This window comes from Cornus florida, unplaced genomic scaffold (genome assembly GCF_030987335.1).
Source record: "Cornus florida cultivar Cherokee Brave unplaced genomic scaffold, ASM3098733v1 CherokeeBrave_3.0.0_Hap2_Chr03, whole genome shotgun sequence".
In the NCBI taxonomy this organism is placed as follows: Eukaryota; Viridiplantae; Streptophyta; class Magnoliopsida; order Cornales; family Cornaceae; genus Cornus; species Cornus florida.
In genome coordinates this window covers 72,231,635-72,238,688 of record NW_026775573.1, presented here as the reverse complement: position 1 = coordinate 72,238,688, position 7,054 = coordinate 72,231,635, and the positions used below count along the sequence as shown (strand labels likewise).

The 7,054-nt window shown below is 33.0% G+C and overlaps 1 long non-coding RNA gene across 2 annotated transcripts; it reads left to right on the top strand.

The window, feature by feature from the left end:
* The first annotated feature begins 4,227 nt into the window (after positions 1–4,227).
* Positions 4,228–4,904, top strand: LOC132300762 (uncharacterized). 2 transcript variants are annotated; one of them, XR_009480560.1, is made up of 2 exons: positions 4,228–4,500; positions 4,750–4,904. It is a non-coding gene; the product is annotated as an uncharacterized LOC132300762 (long non-coding RNA). The 2 variants fall into 2 exon arrangements; XR_009480561.1 differs by having other exon boundaries at positions 4,228–4,564.
* Positions 4,905–7,054: the final 2,150 nt, after the last annotated feature.

Sequence of the window (7,054 nt, the reverse complement as noted above, 5' to 3'; positions counted from 1 at the left end):
ATAGTTGAAACATGAGCATTAAATTCGGTTTAGGTAGGTGAGAGACGAGATGCTTGTTTTTTCAGTGACAAGTGGGTGAGAGCATTAAAGTATACAAGATGAAAAAAAAAAAAAATAGCTAAATGCTTATTGTACACATAAATATTTACATTATATATAATAAGATCTCAACATCAAAATTGTCGTGATGTCAAGTATACAAGATATACATGAAAAACATCAAAACAGTAAAACAACTCCAGCGCTTGGGGTTTTTTCCATTCTACACTTTATATAAAGTGTAGAACCACACCAATACCTTTATTTATGTAAAGTGTACAGTCACATCAGCAATTGATTGTACACTTATTTTGGAGATTCCAAATTCTTGTTGTGCATTCATTTTTTCATTCTACACTTTATTATATTATTATTTTTTAAAAAATAAAATAAAATAATTTTATTTATTTATTTATTATTTTTTTTTTCTAATAGTTTTATTCTCAACAACTATAATACTAACGGCTATAATTGTTTGCTCCGATTATATATTTAGATACAAGATTTTAAAAATATATATATATTAAAAAACAATAATATTACATATACATATATATATATATATATACATATATATATATAAAGTGCATTACATAGCTTCCTACAAATAAAATAAAACAATACAACTCAAGAAAAAAAAAATACATTAATACTTCCACACATGAAAAAAAAATATAGTAAACATTACAATTAATTGCCCATTTTTGCATAACACAGCATAATTTCATTTTGTCGATCCTCGATCCATGCTTTCATCGCCGGTGTTGCAGCATCATTTGGATTTTTTTCATCAATTGTCTTTCTCAAAGAACTTGCTCCCGCTCAATCTCCATCATCTTCATTTCTTTTTGCGCCTCGAGTTCTTTTAATTTCATTTCTTTTTGCAACTCAAGCTCCAATCGCCGTGTCCGTTATTGCTCCATACCCAAATCGAATTTTAATTTCATTTTTAAAGTACAAGATTTGAGTGCTAAGTTGTCCATCAACTTATTTTGCTCAGCAAATCCTTAAAACGATGTAAGAAATAAGTCATTTTGTACCTTATCTTTACTTTTATGACCCTTTTTGGCAGCTTTTCGCCCAAGAGGTCGTGAAGTGTCACGTGAACCTTCGTTAATTGCCGGTGAGTCATCGTCGCCAAGGTTTACCGAACCTGGTGTTGATGCTATAGGAGTTGACTGAGTAGATGAATTAGTTGGGATTGAACCTGGTGTTGATGGAACTGTTTCGTAACAATATTTAGGCTCATTACCTGGTGTTGATGGAACTGTTTCGTAACAATATTCTGGCTCATTCATATCAAGATCTATAGCCCTCTTATTTGTGTTTGGTGTTTGTTTTTTTCTTCATTGTATCACAATTTTGGAGCCATTTTGAAGATTTCCGAAGAAGATTCCAATAGTGCTCCAACTTAAATAGCTCCCCTTCTTCATCTTCATACAGTGTTTTTGTTGCCATGTGCTATAAATTTAAATTAAACAAAAACTATACTTAGACAGATTGTCAATTAAAATAAATATTTATTTTTAAGAAAATTAAGGCAGTAAGAAATTTATTACAAAATAAGAAACTTACGACATCTTTAATGTCGTATCCACTTCGACATTGGTTTTGGATCTGTTGCTGGTATCCACTAAATTTGCTGACTACTTGCTTAATTATTATGAATCAATTCGACAAACTTGACTGCTGTCGGTTCTTCTCCATGTCACCCATTTGGCGTTTGAAATTAGCATGGATACGTCCCCAATACGTGCTACTTTGTTGATCTGCACCTGGATCTTCCCCAATATTAATCCACGTTTTGCATAACGCTTCATCTTCTTGGGTGGACCAATTTTTCCTCTATTTCCTTGAATTAGACTTGGATTGAGAAGGTTCAAACTGAGATGTATATTGGGAAGGAGGTTGAGATTGGATAGGAGGTGGGTATTAGGGAGGAAGTGGGTATTGATCGAGAATGAGATTGGTATTGGGAAGGTAGGTATTGAGAAGGAGATTGGTATTGGGAAGAAGGTAGGCCGGTATTGAGAAGAATATTGGTATTGGGAAGAAGGTAGGTATTGGGAATGAGATTGGTATAAGGAATGTGGTGGGTTTTGGAAAGGAGAGAATTGATATTGAGATAGGTTTTCAGATTGGTAAAATCTTGAAGAGTAAAAATTATAATTGAATTGTGGTTGTAGTTCAAAGTTTTATGATGGGGGTAATGGAGGTTGTTGATCCATGTTGTGTTCAACGAAGAAAATTTCGTCAGAAAAAATTGAAAGGAAGATTGAGAAAGAGAAAGATAACTAACTGATAAATGATGAGAAATTTTGTTAGAAGTGTAGTGGTATTTATAGAGAATATGTTATATTACAAACGACTATATTTTATTTGTTTTTTTCTCAATAGCTATATTATGTTTGTCTTTTTCCTAACAGCTATATTCCCAACAGCTATATTATGTTTGTCTTATTCTAACGGTTATATTATGTTTGTCTTTTTCCTAATGAATATATTCTGTTTGTTTTTTCTTCAACAACTATATTCTCAATGGCTATATAAGCCACTCATTCTCTCATTTTTTCAATTGCCAAGTCTACTTCTTTACATCTTTGAATGCATTTTCTCTTTTTTGAGTCTTTATCTTTATTATAGAAAAAAAATGGCTTCATCATCACAATCTATTCTAGTGTACGGGTTAATTTCTCCATTGAGTTCCTCTTCATCTTCTGACAGGGAAGATTTTTTTTAAGAACGTTGAAAAAGGATGAATGTAGTGATGCAACTGTTATTGCCTGAGAAGGTAAAGGCATTGTTTTGACGTCGTATGAGAAGGTATATTAAATGTGATCAAGATGAGACAGCCTAGCGGCTATTCTAAGATTATTTTGCTAAAAATCCCACTTTTCCACCCGAGATGTTTCGTAGACGATTTCGGATGCGCCGAGAGTTGTTTATTCACATTTTAAATGGTGTTACAGCATATGACGAATGGTTCATCCAGAAGCCTGATGCCCTCGGTCGTATGGATTTCACTCCTATACAGAAGATGACAGTTGCAATGCATATACTCGCATATTGTGACAATCCGAATTTTTAAGAGTTGAAATTTAATTATTTTGTGACTTTTTAGTTGTCATTGATTATTTAAATTTTATTGGAGATTTACCTACTTAATTTTTATTGGGTATTTGATTTGGTTTAAGTTCATTTGGATACATGATATTTATGTTTATATTATTAATGGTCTAATGAAGATAAAAAGGAAGGGAGCATGTGGACGAAATTGGTGAGGAATAGAAATGGGTAATTGATTTTAATGTTGTACTTTCGTGGAAGTATTGTTCTTGAATATATATTGATGTATATATATTTTGCATTTGGATCCATATTAGAGAGAGAAGAAATTTGGCCTGAAGAGGTGATAGGACTTGGTTTGTTTTTGTGCATATATATATATATATATATGTGTTGTCTGTTGATGAAGGTGGGCAATTTGGCTCTGCCGAATTGTAGAGAGATGGGCTTGGTGTGGTTGCATTATATATATATATATATATATATATATATACACACACATATACATTTGAAGGATTATCAATTAGAGAGATTGAGAAAGCAAATTGGTCTGCCAGCGAAATTAGAGAAGAAGAATGAAATTGAGATGGTTTTGCGGGGTCCACCACTAAAGAGATATTTTAAGGCTGGAATTAGTTTTGTCACATTTTATACATTATATATATTTGCATTGATCTGATTGAGAGAAGGAGCACAGTGTCAGCCGAAATGATGAAGCAAAGATGGAAGCTTCCACTAATGACTTTGGGCCAAAGATTTTATACAGATTGGTATTTTAGAGGGAGACGTTGTAATTGTATTATGTGATCATTTGGTGTAATGGCAATATGGGGCCGAAAATTATGAGAAAATAAAGAAAAAAATGGTGATAAAGTCGTGGGTCCCACTTGAGATATTAATTGGCAAGAGTTTTTGACTTTAGCTTTGCACATGGCTGTGATGATATATTTGAATTGTCTGACGGTGTGTGTGTGCGCGTGGCTGCTAGCCGGACTGAGAAGAGGAGAAATGGAAATTGGTAATGCATTTTGTGGGTCCCACTTGAAAGCTTTTTGACATTTTCTTTTTGAGTTTGGCTTTGTGCATATGGGGCTCTGTATTGTGTATACAGATGCACGAAAATTGAAGATAAGAAAGTGGGTGGTGGGTCCATTGTCCTTTGATTTGATTTTTGTCAGCTGATGTTTGTATTGTGTCGATACAATTGTCTATTTAATGAGAGCATGTACACACTGGTTGTGAATGTTACAGAAAAGATATTTTAGAGAAAGCAATATTTTAGAACAGAGATAGAATTTAGAGATATAGAGAAAGTGAGCGAGAGTTCACAGAGAGCCGGAAGGTTCGATGCCCAGATGTTACATTGATGATTTATGTTTCAGAGAGAGCCGGAAGGTTCGATGCCCAGATGTTACATTGATGATTTATGTTTCAGTGTGGGATTTTCATATCTTGAATGGTTTGATTCAAATATTTTATTAACTGTTATTTTGTTAAAACTACGTGTGTGTGTGTGTGTGTGTGTGTGTGTATTTTGTTTAAATATATATGTATATTTTTGTGAAGCAAATTTATCATGAAACTCTTTGAAATCCTTTCTATGGTTTTTCTTATTGGGACTTCCCTCGTCTCACCTCCTTCCAGTTTCAGGTACCGAGGATGAGCTTGGATTGATAGTAGTGGGCTAGGTGGAAGGGTTGGTGTTGAAGAATTATTTAATAATTTTATTTACAGATGTTGTATTTTTATTTTGAGGAAATTGATTGTAGTATCGATAAATGATATTTTATTTCTTTTGAGATCCTGGGTGTAATACTGATGTATTTTGATTTGAATAAATCGAGGAATTTATTTAGAAAAAAATTCGGGGCGTGACACATATGGAATTTCAGCAGATCTTTGTGATAAGTATATAAAGATTTCTGAAACCACTACGGTTGAAAGCTTGAAGTGCTTTTGTGATGCTGTAGTTGCTGTGTAAGCAGGGTAATACGTACCAACGTACACCGAACGAAGAGGACATTGCACGTTTGCTTCGAGAAGGGGAAGAAAGTGGCTTCCCAGATATGCTTGGCTTTATAGATTGTATGCATTAGGTATGGAAAAACTGCCCTACAGAGTGGCTTGGCACACACAGGGGAAGAAATCATAAGCATACCCTCATATTGGAGGCGGTTGCATCAAAAGATCTATGGATCTGGCATGCTTTCTTTGATATGGCTAGTTCAAACAATGACGTGAATGTCTTGGATCATTCTCCAGTATTCAATAGCCTGATCAATGGCACAATAGCTCCGATTAATTACGAGGTAAATGGGCATTGACGTACAATGGGGTATTACCTATCTGATGGTATTTATCCCAAGTGGGCAACTTTGATTCAGACCATCCCACATCCAACAACTGGGAAAGAGAAATTATTTGCTAAAAAACAAGAAGCTGTTAGGAAAGATGTTGAATGAGCGTTTGACGTATTGTAGATCAAGTGGGCTATAACTCAAGGACCTGTGTATTATTGAGATAAAGAAGATTTAAACAAGATAATGAGAATGTGCATTATATTACATAATACGATCATTGAAGATGAGCGCGGACACATTTTGCAATGGACACCTCCGTTAAATGAGCCAATATCCCTTCCACAATACATTCGAAACCCAATAATGTTGGCAGCACACATTTCCGGTGGTTTTAGAAGAATTCATAATAGAGCGAATAAAGCTAATCTCAGGAGACATCTAATGGAACATTTGTAGAGTCAATTTGGTGATGAAGATGTTTGAATTTGGTATAATCGAATAAAATGTAATTTTTATATTATTATGCGAATTAATTAAATCAGTACATAATGAAGATGTTTAAATTTATTAATTGAATAAAATGTTATTTTTTATATTATTATGCAAATTAATTAAATTATTATGTAATAAATAAATAAATTAAATTGATAAGTCAAATAGTATAAACTTTTTTTTTTAAAAAAATAATTAATTAAATTCTTATGCAAATTAAATGACTCTTTTTATTTAGTTAGGAAAAATATATATTTTTTTAATTAATTATAATTTGACTATCTTTACATTAATTAATTAATCCAATATACATAAAATAATTATTTTACACATCATCACACAATATCATTTTTTCATTTTATATCATTATCACACACAATGGCCTACACAATCGCCCATTGCGCCAGCCGTTACTGCCACTACCAGCGCTACTTCATTCTTCATCTGTGAAGAGTGGTGTGTGTAATATAAGATGGGCCTTACTTGTGTGTCATCCGCATAGTAGAGCCTTTCATTCCACACAAGTTCAGATATTGTACACTATTACTAGGTGGTGGGGTTGCTCTTAGCATGTGAAGTTGGCATCGATAAATTTATGGAGCTAAGCGCATACAACTGAATTATGGCCATTAATGCCTGGTGAAGTTGGCATCGATAAAAGGTCCCAATGGCACAACTACAAGGACGAAGTCTCTGCTCCTCTTTCTCTCTCTACTCTCCCATCAATTCTCATCTTCTTCTTCTTCTATAGGTTGCCTCTCTCTTGTAATACGTCATTTTATATTGTGTCCTTTTAAGTCATTTCAAAAGATCATACTTTTTTTTTTGTTAAACAATGATATATAAAAATGACTTATTTAGCCATATCATTATTTGCAGAAACAAGATACAAGGACACATTAGAAATGCAATACTATTATTTCAAAAATTACTTTTAAAATTGTATTTATGAAATAAAATTAATATAATATTATAATTTAAAATACATATGTAACAACAAATTTACTCTCTTTTGCAATCAGTTTCGCTATAATACCAGTTGCTCTAGTTAATTATCCACACATGAATATTGTGTCATCAAAACAAATGTGTTTCACAAATTGCAACATTAATGTAAAGATATATCTAGTACATAAGCTTGAAACTATTAGCCGTCA